A 13,032-nucleotide genomic window follows, 5' to 3' on the forward strand; every position below is an offset into this window, starting at 1 on the left:
GGTTTCAATCCCTTGCTGTAGCGGGGAACCTCCTGGGGGTGTAAGGAATTTGTGGAGCGCGTGGTTTTGTCATGGATGACGGCGCGTGCAAGGTCTTCCTGGAGTGGGTGGGCTTTCGTTGCAGAGCATGGGTCCCCGCAGATTCGCGTTGGCTCTGTGTTGTTAAGGCTGGCTAGCTCCCGGCACCTACATACCATGACGCTTGTGTGGGGCATACTTCTCCCTAAACCACGCGGCTGGTAAGTGGGAGTCCGTAGTGCTCACAGGGATTACTTCTTCATTCATTTCGGCGTTTTTTCGCTGCCCTCGGCTGTGGGTGTGCTTTTTCTTGGAATGTATTGCGGGGCCCAGTGATTTTGGTCTCTGAGGTTTTTTTTTTATTTCAGGGGTTGACAGAGCCTTGCAGGTTTGTGCTTTCTGAATGTTGGTTACAATTTGGTCTTATGGTATTTCTACACTATCACGCACTTTCCAGTACAATCGTTAGGCTTCCAGAAGGGGTTACTTACTGATTCAGGGCTTAGATTTCTCTGAGTTTGCTCGGCATAGGGGTTGCTTCTGGTGCTCTGCCTTGGACCTTTCGAACCAGGCCAAATCAGGTCATGGGTTTTATTTGGATTGGGAGAGACCAGTATTGGTTGCCTTTTGGGGTGGGCCTCCAGGCTTGGTGATATTGGCTGTTTTCGCTGGGAGCTGCCTGGGATTGGCCCTTATGGGGTCTTAATTTGATTGGTTGTTGTAGGTGTATATGATTCCGTGAGTGCTCCTCTGGACATTATTCATCATGGATGAGAGGCGGTCTGAGTTGAGTGGGCTCCAGAACAAGGAGATGGTGGTTGTCAGGCCTTCCACAGCGCCTTCCTTGTCAGAGGTGCGGAAGATGATTGAAACTGCTGTGGCAGTGGCATTTCTGGCTAGGAAATCCAAAGAGCCTAAGAGGCCAAAATTGGATGCCGCGGCTGTCCCTGCTCTTGAGGAGGTGTTAGATGAGGAGGTAAAGGGTTGTTTTATCCAAGGGCCTGACCTTCACAGTATTCTGCAGCATGTGCAGGACAATTTAGGGTTCCCTGATCCCGCAGAAGGTGATGAGTCGGAGGACTTTTTTGTCAATTATCAGCGTCGGGAACCTGAGAGCCTTCCCATTCATAAATCTATACAGAATGTATTGGAAGGGAAGTGGAAGAATATTGACAAGCCTACTTTTCCCAGGTTTCTGGCTAGAAGATATCCTTTGCAAGGGTTCTCTGAGGAGTTTCTGGCTGTGGCGAAGGTGGATTCCCTGCTGTCGGGACTAGCATCTCAGTGCCTGGTGGTTTCTGAGGATGCGGTTCCCTCTGATCCTGGGGACAAGAGGGTTGATGGGGCTTTGAAGTGGTCTTTTGTAGCCTCTAACCTTGCAGTTCATTCTGCGGCTTACACTAGCTACTTGGTTCAGTCGCTTCTGAAGGACTTTCAGGGTATTTCAGAGCAACTCTTACAGGATGATGACTCCTCTGAGTCTTTAACAATGTTGAAGCAGCGACTGTGCTTCCTAGCTGTTTTGTCCTTTGATTCCTTTAGTGCTGCTGCTGCGGCAGCTTGGGCCTGGGTGGCAGCTAGGAGACAGTTATGGCTTAAACTTTGGAAAACGGAGGTGGCGCAGAAGGCTGGCATCATGAAACTTCCTTTGACAGGCTCTAAGCTGTTTGGGGAACCATTGGAGACCATTATTAAAAAGACGGCAGATACAAAATGTTATTGGCTCTGGTCCGCTCTTCACAGAAAGGGAAGTTTGATGGTTATAAGCGGGCTTTTGAGCAGGCGTTTCAATCTAAAGTGTCCGCCCAGCCATTTCGTGGAAGGGGATGTGGATGGGCTGTTCCTTCCTTCCACAAGTCCCAGGGTCAGCAGAGTGCCTCCTCTTCTTCGGGGCCTTCCAAATCATGACAACGTGAGGGGTTCCGAAGTGACGCCCGTTGGGGGTTGCAGAGACAGAATATTGACTCATAAATATCAAATTGCACAAATATCTAGGCATAAATATCATGGGTCAGAATATCGACAGCAAGAATATCGTGGTCAAGAATATCGAATTTAAGGTACTATCAATTTTAAAAATATAGAAGTGTTTAAAATCGTTGTTATTATTGTTATGTATTTTAGTATATATGTGATGCGTGTTTTTCTGTATAAGAATTATTTGTATTTTTAATATATGTGTTACATTTTTAGTAGTTTTTATTTTACGCTTTTAGTTCTGTAGCGAGTTGTGGGTTTATTGGGGAATAGGGTGGGAAGTAATTTAGTTATATTAAAGCTATTAATTTATTTGTATTTGAATTTTGCGTTTTTAGTTTTGTAGTGGGTTGTGGGTTTATATGGGATTGGGGTGGGAAGTAATTTAATTAAATAAAATATATTGGTTAATTTGTATGTATTAATATTTATTAATGGAATGTATTAATATTTGTTTAATTGAGATGTTATAGTGTCAAATGTGTAAAGTAAATTATTAATAAGTAATTATTAATTGGCTGTTAATTAAATGTAATTAATTAATTGGCAATTAATTATGGTAATTGTGTAATTAATTTTAGATGTGTGTTGTGGTGTTTATAGGTGTAAAGGGTGGGAGGGGTGAGTAGTAATTTATTTTTGATTGATGAATTAATAATTGGTTGTTAATTTTAATTAGTTAATTGGTAATTCATTATGGTCATTGTGCAATTAATTTTAGGTGTGTGTTGTGGTGTTTATAGGAGTAAATTGTGGTAAGAGTAATTTGTGTTTGATTAATTAATATATAATTGTTAAGTAATGTTAAGAATTTGACATTTATTTTGGGTATTTGTTTATTTTTTGTGTGTTGTTTTTACTTTTAAAGGGGTAAAGGGTGGGTATTAAATTACATTTAATCATTTAATTATTAGTTGTTAAAAGTAGTAGTTTGTTGTGGATATCATAGTGTTAAAGTTTGTGTAGTTAATTCATGTTTATTCATTTTATATTAATAATATTTTAAATTGATTATTAATTATGGTAATCATGCAAATACATTTAATAAAAAATGTTGAAGTGTTTTTGTGTGGTGCTATAGGGTAGGAAATAAAAGAAATAAATTTATGTTTGAATTATTTTTTTTTGTAAATATTTCCTAGTATAAAAGAATTACTATTTGTACATTTTTTTATATAATATTTCTAGGTTTTTGTTATATGTAATTAATATTTAATATGTGTTATTTTTATATGTTTAAAATGTTTTATATTTATTTTTTAAATATTGTTTATAAAATCAGATGTATTAAAAAAAAATAAGTGTCTGAGTGTGAATAGTAAAAAAATATACGCCGCTATCCAACACTTTCACTACTGTTGCATTCACTGAAGTGGGAATAGTAATTTTTACCACTCCGCTATCCAGCACTTTCTCTACTGTTGTACTCACTGTAGTGGGAATAGCCTCTCCGCTATCCAATACTTATTCTACTGTTGCACTTAGTGGAGGTGGAATAGTAATTTTTACCCCTCCGATATCCAACACTTTCCTTACTGTTGCACACTTTGGACTGGTAATAGTAATTTTTGCCCCTCCACCATCCAACACTTTCCCTACTGTTCCTCTCACTGGGTTTGGAAAAGTAAATTGTATCCCTCCGCTATCCAACACTTTCCCTACTGTTGCACTCACTGGAGTGCGAATGGTAATTTTTACCCCTCTGCTATCCAGCACTTTCCCTACTGTTGCACTCACTGTAGTGGGAATAGTAATTTTTACCTCTCCGCTATCCCAATACTCATTCTACTGTTGCACTTAGTGGAGTGGGAATAGTAATTTTTACCCCTCCACTATCCAACACTTTCCCTACTGTTGCTCTTACTGGAGTGGGAATAGTAATTTTTACCCCTCCGCTATCCAACTCTTTCCCTACTGTTGAACTTACTGGAGTGGGAATTGTAATTTTTCCCCTCAGCTATCCAACACTTTGCCTACTGTTGCTCTCACTGGAGTAGGAATAGTAATTTTTACATTCTCTCTATCCATCACTTTCCCTACTGTGGCACTCACTGGAGTTGGAATAGTAAACTTAATTATGTTGCTATCCAACACTTTCTCTACTGTTGCACTTATTGTATTGGGCAATTTAAGTTTAATTTTTCTTTTAGTTTAATGTTTTAATTCATTCTAGAATTTCTTTTAATTTAAATCATTTATATATATTAAATTTTTATATAACGTTACATTTTAAAATAAATTAAAGATTATAGTTAATTAATTATTTAAAAGTAAATATATGTATATGTATAAATTATTATGTTTGCGCGTTTATTTTTCAATTAAGTTTATTTGTTATATTTTGTAAAAATGTATATTAAATTAAATGTATTTTGTTAAAAATAATAATAATATTCAATGTATTTAATATGTATTGTTTATATATATATATATATATATATATATATATATATATATATATATATATATATATCTTCGCTCTCTGCCCCAAAATGCGCGGCACTTCTAGTGGGCGGGTGCAATCCAAGCGCGTCGGAGCCTCGCGCTATATGAATCAAAGCTCAATCCCTCCCCGGTCCCGGGTCGGAAAATAAGGACTGCACACACGGGAATATTAGATTTCCAACAGCAACTTTACTTGCACAGACGCGTTTCGGAAGCTGCGCTTCCTTCCTCAATGTAGTTACAACGCACCGCGCTTGTAGGCGCCATTTTATTACCCAAGAGCACACAGGTCAAATCATGGGACATAGAGAGAGGACTGACGTGATGAGCGCCATGTTATTAGTACAAAAAGATCATAAGTACTAAAACGTTATGCAGAATAGTTTAAACAAAATAGCAGACCTTGAATAGAGCATGCATATTTAGGAAAAACAATGAGAAACCTCATCCGCAATTTACGCCGTGGATCGGCAAATGTCCTCTCATATTATTGCATTTGGACATGAGACAAAAAAATCTTGCCGTGTATCGGCCTGTGGCAACCAATTTGGTTGCCCAATTATAAAGTCCCAATGCCCATTTGTTCAATACTATCCCCCTCAATGTGTCCTGAGTTGATCATTGGAATAATACACATAATAGAATCTTTTCAGTATCACTGACAAATTCTTATAAAAGCCTCGAATATACATCCTGTGAGCATTATGTCCATTTCATGAAAGGAGATCAAAATTATTCTTATACATTTCTACCCCATCTGCCAAAGAGAGATAACAGACTACCAATTTACATATGTCACAAATTCATGCTGATTAACTGCCCAAATGTACCGCCAATTCCTCCCCACAATTTAATCCTTCCGGAGTTTTTGTCTGACAGTCTATGATATATCGTGACTCCAGTCTACGTAATTTCTGCAATTTGTCTCCTCCCATGATATTATCGGGTATTGCATCCACGCAGTGATACTGTAGGAGATTCCTGTCACTATTGTGTTTAATGGAGAAATGTCTTGCGACTGGATATGAGAAGTCCCTATTAGATATGGCCCTCATATGTTCCAAGATGCGCAATTTGACGGGATTGATAGTGCTCCCTATGTACCTGAGCCCGCAAGGGCACTTTAGAGAGTAAACCGCAAATGGCGTGCTGCATGTTAAGAACTTGTTAATCTTCTTTTGCCTGCGCCCTGTGATTTCATGTGTATAAACCCTTTTACTATTGGCACAAGCCTTGCACCGTCCACAGGGAAAAAACCCTTTAGCATCTTTGAGTTTTCCTGTCTTAGGTGGAATCGGTCTCAAATGGCTCTGTACCAAAATGTCTCTCAAAGAGCGAGCTCGTTTGAAAGTAATAGGTGGATTTTCAGGTATGTCTCTTCCTATGATATTATCGAGCCTCAGGATATGCCAATGCCTCTTCAGAATCATTCTGAGTTGTTGGCTATCCTGCGAGTAGGGAGTGACCATCCTGAATTTCTCTTGATCGTTCTTGGGTCTGTGTTTTTTAGAAAACAGGGTGCTCCTCGGAGGTATCCTAACCCTATCAAGGGTGTTTTGTAGCAGTGTCCTATTATACCCCCTGGCTTCAAATCTCTCAATACTGTCCTTGGCCGCTAATTCAAAGTCCTCATTCGTAGAACAGTTGCGTTTTAACCGCAAAAGCTCACCATAAGGTATTGACTGAATGAGTTTACGGGGATGATTACTAGACGCATGAAGCGTACTATTTCCCGCTGTCGGCTTCCTGTATGAAGAAGTTGTGATCTTGTTATTTATCACTTCTATTTTCAGATCTAAATATACAGCAGCACTAGTACTGACCTGGCCAGTGAAAATCAAGTTATGAGTATTATCATTCAGCACTGCGATATACTGTTGAGCTGTTTCAATTGAGCCATTCCATACAATGCACAAATCGTCTATATAACGATACCACGTGACGATGTTTTTGGACCATTGTGCATTCCCTGGTGCCCATGCCTCCTGCTCCTCCCACCAGCCCACGAATAAATTCGCGTAGCTGGGGGCGAAGCAGGAACCCATGGCCGTGCCCGAGAGCTGTCTAAATAAAGCATCCTGAAACAAAAAGATGTTGTTATGTAAACAAAATGCAATTAGCTCCTTTAGCATGTCATTATGTAGGGCATATTTCAAAGGTCTTTTTCCTAGAAAATAATCAATCTCCCTCAGTCCTTGTGCATGTTCGATGCTCGTATACAGACTTGTAATATCAAGTGTCAATATGCAGTAGCTCGAGTGCCAGTCAATGGATTCAATTTTCTCAATAAAATCAGCAGTATCACGGATGTATGATTTCAAACTCAACACCATTTCAAAGAGAAAATGATCCCAAAATTTAGAGAGATTTTCAGTGAGGCTGCCCATAGATGAAATAATCGGGCGTCCTGGTGGCTTGTCCATCCTCTTATGTACTTTGGGTAAGTAATAGAAGGTGGGGGTAATTGGATGTAATGTCTTCAAAAAAAGATATTCATCAGTCTCCAACATGTGTTTATCAAGCCATTTTTTAAGCAGTTCGTGTAGCTCATCAATGCTAGATTGATATCGTTGTTTGGTGGTTGGTTCATAACAGGTCTTATCTTGCAATTGGCGCATGGCTTCTTCTACATAATCCTCCCGAGACAGTATTACAACATTCCCACCCTTGTCTGAGGGTTTCAGGATGATGGAGGTATCTGCCGCCAATGCTTTTAATGCTGCGAGTTGTTTTTCAGTTAAATTTCTGTCTCTGTCATATCTTTTGTTTTTCATACGGGTTTGTCTTAAATCCTTGATCACTAATTCCGAAAATGTGTCAATCATATCAGTTTGTGTTGGTGGTACAAACTTAGATTTCAATTTCAGACCACTATTCGGAGCCTCTTGTTCCACATCCACTACCCTCAGTCTTTGAGATAAAGTCTCCATGGGTGTTGGTGTCACCACTGCGGCACTTTCCTGTCGTAACTCTTCCAATAGTTCCAGGGATGTTAAGTCATTGACTTTTAAGAGGTCTGTATCTTTAAAACGTGATCGGATCAATTTCGCCTCCTCTGTGGTAGGTTTGGTTTTAAAATATTTATGTAGACGAAGCCTTCTAATGAATTGGAACAGGTCGATTCTGGTCTGAGTGTACTCTAAATTATTGTCCGGGCAGAAGGTCAATCCCAGTTTGAGAACAGATTCTTCCTCGGGTGAGAGGTTTTTAGCGGATAGATTAATGATCGTAAGGTGATCTCTGGATTCCACAGATCCTACCATTTCGCTCCTCTTTTGCCCCTTGCCTTGCGAGCCGGGGCCTCCGCTGTTGCCGCTCTGCCCCTTCCTCTTCCTCTTTCGGCCACCCCTCCTTGGTTTCCTCCGTCTTCCGGGGGTTTGTTCTTCCCCCCGCGTAACCAATTCATTCTGATTACTTGAAATTCCTGTTGAAAAGGGTTACCACTGGTCTTTTTGGTGGCGTCTCTAGTGTCCTCATCCGATTGTTCATCCCCTGTTACTTCCGACTCAGAAGTTTCTACCTGCACTGGTGCAGCCGCACCAGCCACCTTGTTTTTGCTGATCAAATCCTTCCGTGTTTGGTCATATTTTTTCGAGAACGTAAGGACTCGCCCCATGGCATAGTCCCTTTCGTCCCTGTCAAATTTTTCTTGCTTTCTGGTACGTATTTTCACCTCATATTTCTCCAAACGTTTTTTCATCTGGGCCCTTAGTTGATCCTGCTGTTCTTTCTCATCATTGGTTGCTAGTTCAGTTTCCATTATTTCTATTTCCTTGAGGACCTTATCTCTGTCACTCCAAGCAAATTGGACCAAAATTTCTAACATGCCTTCGCAGGATTTAGCAATGTGAGCTGCCCACGTATCCAGTAACAGAGGATCCGGGTTCTCATAGGCGGGGATTGTAAATATCCGCAATCCTCTTGGTACTCTGTTGACTTCTATGTACCCTTGGAGTGATGTACCTTCCCACCACTTCCTCAGCACACGTTCATATAATTTTTCAAGCTTCCCATATTGTATTGCTAAGGGACTCGAGACCGCAGTTGGTTTTTTTACCGCTGGAGTGGTGACATCAGGATTCTTATTTTTAAACATCCCAGTCGCCAGGTCGCGACGTTGCGAAATGTTAAACATGGTTTCGTTTAAGCTTCGAGGACACCCGCTCCCGGGTTGCCCTTAATGTTGCTGTAAACAGGAATAATTCTTGATTCCCTCGTCCAAACCAACCACCCGTGTCGGAGGGAGCCCAGTTGCAGGTTCAATCTGTTAGAATGTGGACAGGATGAACGGCGACTTACCCTGCTTCAATCCGGGTGCGCCGAGTATTTCTTCCGTCCGGAACTCAATTACAGGAACCTCAGGCTATGCGTGTCTCCCGGAATTTCTTCACACGGGTGGCGGCGGTGCTCAGCGTCAATTCAATCTTCGCTCTCTGCCCCAAAATGCGCGGCACTTCTAGTGGGCGGGTGCAATCCAAGCGCGTCGGAGCCTCGCGCTATATGAATCAAAGCTCAATCCCTCCCCGGTCCCGGGTCGGAAAATAAGGACTGCACACACGGGAATATTAGATTTCCAACAGCAACTTTACTTGCACAGACGCGTTTCGGAAGCTGCGCTTCCTTCCTCAATGTAGTTACAACGCACCGCGCTTGTAGGCGCCATTTTATTACCCAAGAGCACACAGGTCAAATCATGGGACATAGAGAGAGGACTGACGTGATGAGCGCCATGTTATTAGTACAAAAAGATCATAAGTACTAAAACGTTATGCAGAATAGTTTACACAAAATAGCAGACCTTGAATAGAGCATGCATATTTAGGAAAAACAATGAGAAACCTCATCCGCAATTTACGCCGTGGATTGGCAAATGTCCTCTCATATTATTGCATTTGGACATGAGACAAAAAACACAGACCCAAGAACGATCAAGAGAAATTCAGGATGGTCACTCCCTACTCGCAGGATAGCCAACAACTCAGAATGATTCTGAAGAGGCATTGGCATATCCTGAGGCTCGATAATATCATAGGAAGAGACATACCTGAAAATCCACTTATTACTTTCAAACGAGCTCGCTCTTTGAGAGACATTTTGGTACAGAGCCATTTGAGACCGATTCCACCTAAGACAGGAAAACTCAAAGATGCTAAAGGGTTTTTTCCCTGTGGACGGTGCAAGGCGTGTGCCAATAGTAAAAGGGTTTATACACATGAAATCACAGGGCACAGGCAAAAGAAGATTAACAAGTTCTTAACATGCAGCACGCCATTTGCGGTTTACTGTCTAAAGTGCCCTTGCGGGTTCAGGTACATAGGGAGCACTATCAATCCCGTCAAATTGCGCATCTTGGAACATATGAGGGCCATATCTAATAGGGACTTCTCATATCCAGTCGCAAGACATTTCTCCATTAAACACAATAGTGACAGGAATCTCCTACAGTATCACTGCGTGGATGCAATACCCGATAATATCAGGGGAGGAGACAAATTGCAGAAATTACGTAGACTGGAGTCACGATATATCATAGACTGTCAGACAAAAACTCCGGAAGGATTAAATTGTGGGGAGGAATTGGCGGTACATTTGGGCAGTTAATCAGCATGAATTTGTGACATATGTAAATTGGTAGTCTGTTATCTCTCTTTGGTAGATGGGGTAGAAATGTATAAGAATAATTTTGATCTCCTTTCATGAAATGGACATAATGCTCACAGTATGTATATTCGAGGATTTTATAAGAATTTGTCAGTGATACTGAAAAGATTCTATTATGTGTATTATTCCAATGATCAACTCAGGACACATTGAGGGGGATAGTATTGAACAAATGGGCATTGGGACTTTATAATTGGGCAACCAAATTGGTTGCCACAGGCCGATCCACGGCAAGCTTTTTTTGTCTCATGTCCAAATGCAATAATATGAGAGGACATTTGCCGATCCACGGCGTAAATTGCGGATGAGGTTTCTCATTGTTTTTCCTAAATATGCATGCTCTATTCAAGGTCTGCTATTTTGTTTAAACTATTCTGCATAACGTTTTAGTACTTATGATCTTTTTGTACTAATAACATGGCGCTCATCACGTCAGTCCTCTCTCTATGTCCCATGATTTGACCTGTGTGCTCTTGGGTAATAAAATGGCGCCTACAAGCGCGGTGCGTTGTAACTACATTGAGGAAGGAAGCGCAGCTTCCGAAACGCGTCTGTGCAAGTAAAGTTGCTGTTGGAAATCTAATATTCCCGTGTGTGCAGTCCTTATTTTCCGACCCGGGACCGGGGAGGGATTGAGCTTTGATATATATATATATATATATATATATATATATATATATATATATATATATATATTCACTGAAAAAACCATAGGTTATAGACCATATATAGTTAGGAATTAGCATTTAAAAAACCTTATTTTACTCACACAAAACCATTGAAATTCCATATATAGTTAGTTGCACTAACTATATATCGCGCACCCGCAATCCACTGCTGATCATGTCACATATTACATCATTCATGACATGGTCAGTGACATCACTGATGACATCACTGATGGCATCTCAAATGACATCACTGATGACATCACTGATGACAACATCCAGTGACTGAATGTTTCTGTAAAGTTAAAATATGTCTTACATATTGAAGAATGAGTGGATGTATAAGTGTCTGGATGAAGGATTTAGTAGGTGCGTGACTGACTGTATGAGTGAGTGATTAAATGTGTCTCACTGAATGCATGGGTTAGTGACTAAACTGTCTTAATTTGTGCATCATGTCTGTTGTGATGTAAACTGCTGCATGTGTTGATCATTAGCTATACGAGAGGCTATATGTGTTATTAATTGGTTGCCCAAGTATTTCTATGGGAGATTGAGTTTGTGTGGGGGTGGCTGGAAGGTGTGTGACTCTATGCATAGATGTGTGAGCAGTTTATTCACTAGGTGTATGAGTTCAAGACTGCATGTGGAAACAGCTACATGGGCAGTTGACTGTGTGCATGAGTGTATTGATGAGTGAATGGATATCTCAATGCTACATGTCATAGTAAGTACATATGTAAAACACAGTACATGTGAGAGTTGGCATATATAAATAACTGTGCATGAGAGCCACTGAATGAGTGAGTGGTTGTATCGATCATTGTGAACTTGTATCAGGGATTGTATAAGAGAGTAAATATGTGTTAGTATATGTTTCAATAAGTAAGGTGTGTTTAACTGTATAGTTGAAGAAATGGAGGTGAGATTGTTTCTTTGCATGACTGACTGGGTGTGTGAGTAACTCCATGGATGAGTGGCAGTGTGTGAGTGTCTGTATACACTGAGTGTATCTAAGGTTATATTAGAGTCTGAAGAGGTTTATCGTATTAGCACAAGAATGATGTCAAATGAGATGTCATCAGTGATGTCATCAGTGATGTCATTTGAGATGTCATCAGTGATGTCATCAGTGATGTCACTGACCATGTCATGAATGATGTAATATGTGACATGATCAGCAGTGGATTGCGGGTGCGCGATATATAGTTAGTGCAACTAACTATATATGGAATTTCAATGGTTTTGTGTGAGTAAAATAAGGTTTTTTAAATGCTAATTCCTAACTATATATGGTCTATAACCTATGGGTTTTTCAGTGAATTTTCAAGGTTTTGTAAATGCTAATTCCTAACTATATATGGTCTATAACCTATGGTTTTTTCAGTGAATTTCAATGGTTTTTTAATAGCAAATATCATAAGCTGTCGAATGTCAAGTACGTGGTAAGTAAAAACATTTTCGTGTTTATGCACACTGATCTGCTTTGAATGCTGCCCCCCACCCCTCATTTCTATTAGGAGTACTCTCTCTTTGCAGATAGTGAAGGGTAGTTAACGCAGGCCTTTGCCCCCGTTGTAATCCGTCGTGCCTGCTTCTCTCTCCATTTGATTGATTGTTCTCTTTGGTTCATTCTCTATTTACAAACAAGCACAGAGTCGCAATACTCTGTTTAGTCTTTGCAGATAGCGAAAAATCGTGTAAAAAAACAAAAGGAATCGAGCAAAATCAGTAGGCCACTAATGGGATCTCTTTTTGACCTCCCTAAAATAGAAACATTAGGAACAACCTGTTGATAATACCAATGTGTATGTACATAAGCGGCGTTCATTTGTGTTCACAGTACCCCTTGTTGATTGTTTGAATCGAGCATTGAATTGTTCGAAGTTGGTTCTGTTAAGAATCTTCTCTGCCTGCAAACGAGGAAGAATAGGAATATTCTCACTCCCTTTGCAGATAGTGAAGGGTAGGTAACGCAAACCTTTAACACGTCGTGCCTATTTCGTTCCTCATTGATTGATTGTTTCCCCAAACATTGACTGTTTGGGAATTGGTTCTTTTTGGAGGTATTCCCTGTTTGCAAATATACGTAGGAAAATCTTTGCAAATAGTGAAAGGGTACGTAATGCGGACCTTTCTCCCCCGTTGTAATCTGTCATGCCTATCTACTCCCCACTGATTGATGCACCTGTTCCACCCGGACCATTTACTAGAGATACGTCATCTGGCCCGACCAGAGAGCACCCCTAGTGAAAAGGACATA

The sequence above is a fragment of the Lissotriton helveticus genome, chromosome 12 (genome assembly GCF_964261635.1).
Source record: "Lissotriton helveticus chromosome 12, aLisHel1.1, whole genome shotgun sequence".
Lineage (NCBI taxonomy): Eukaryota > Metazoa > Chordata > Amphibia > Caudata > Salamandridae > Lissotriton > Lissotriton helveticus.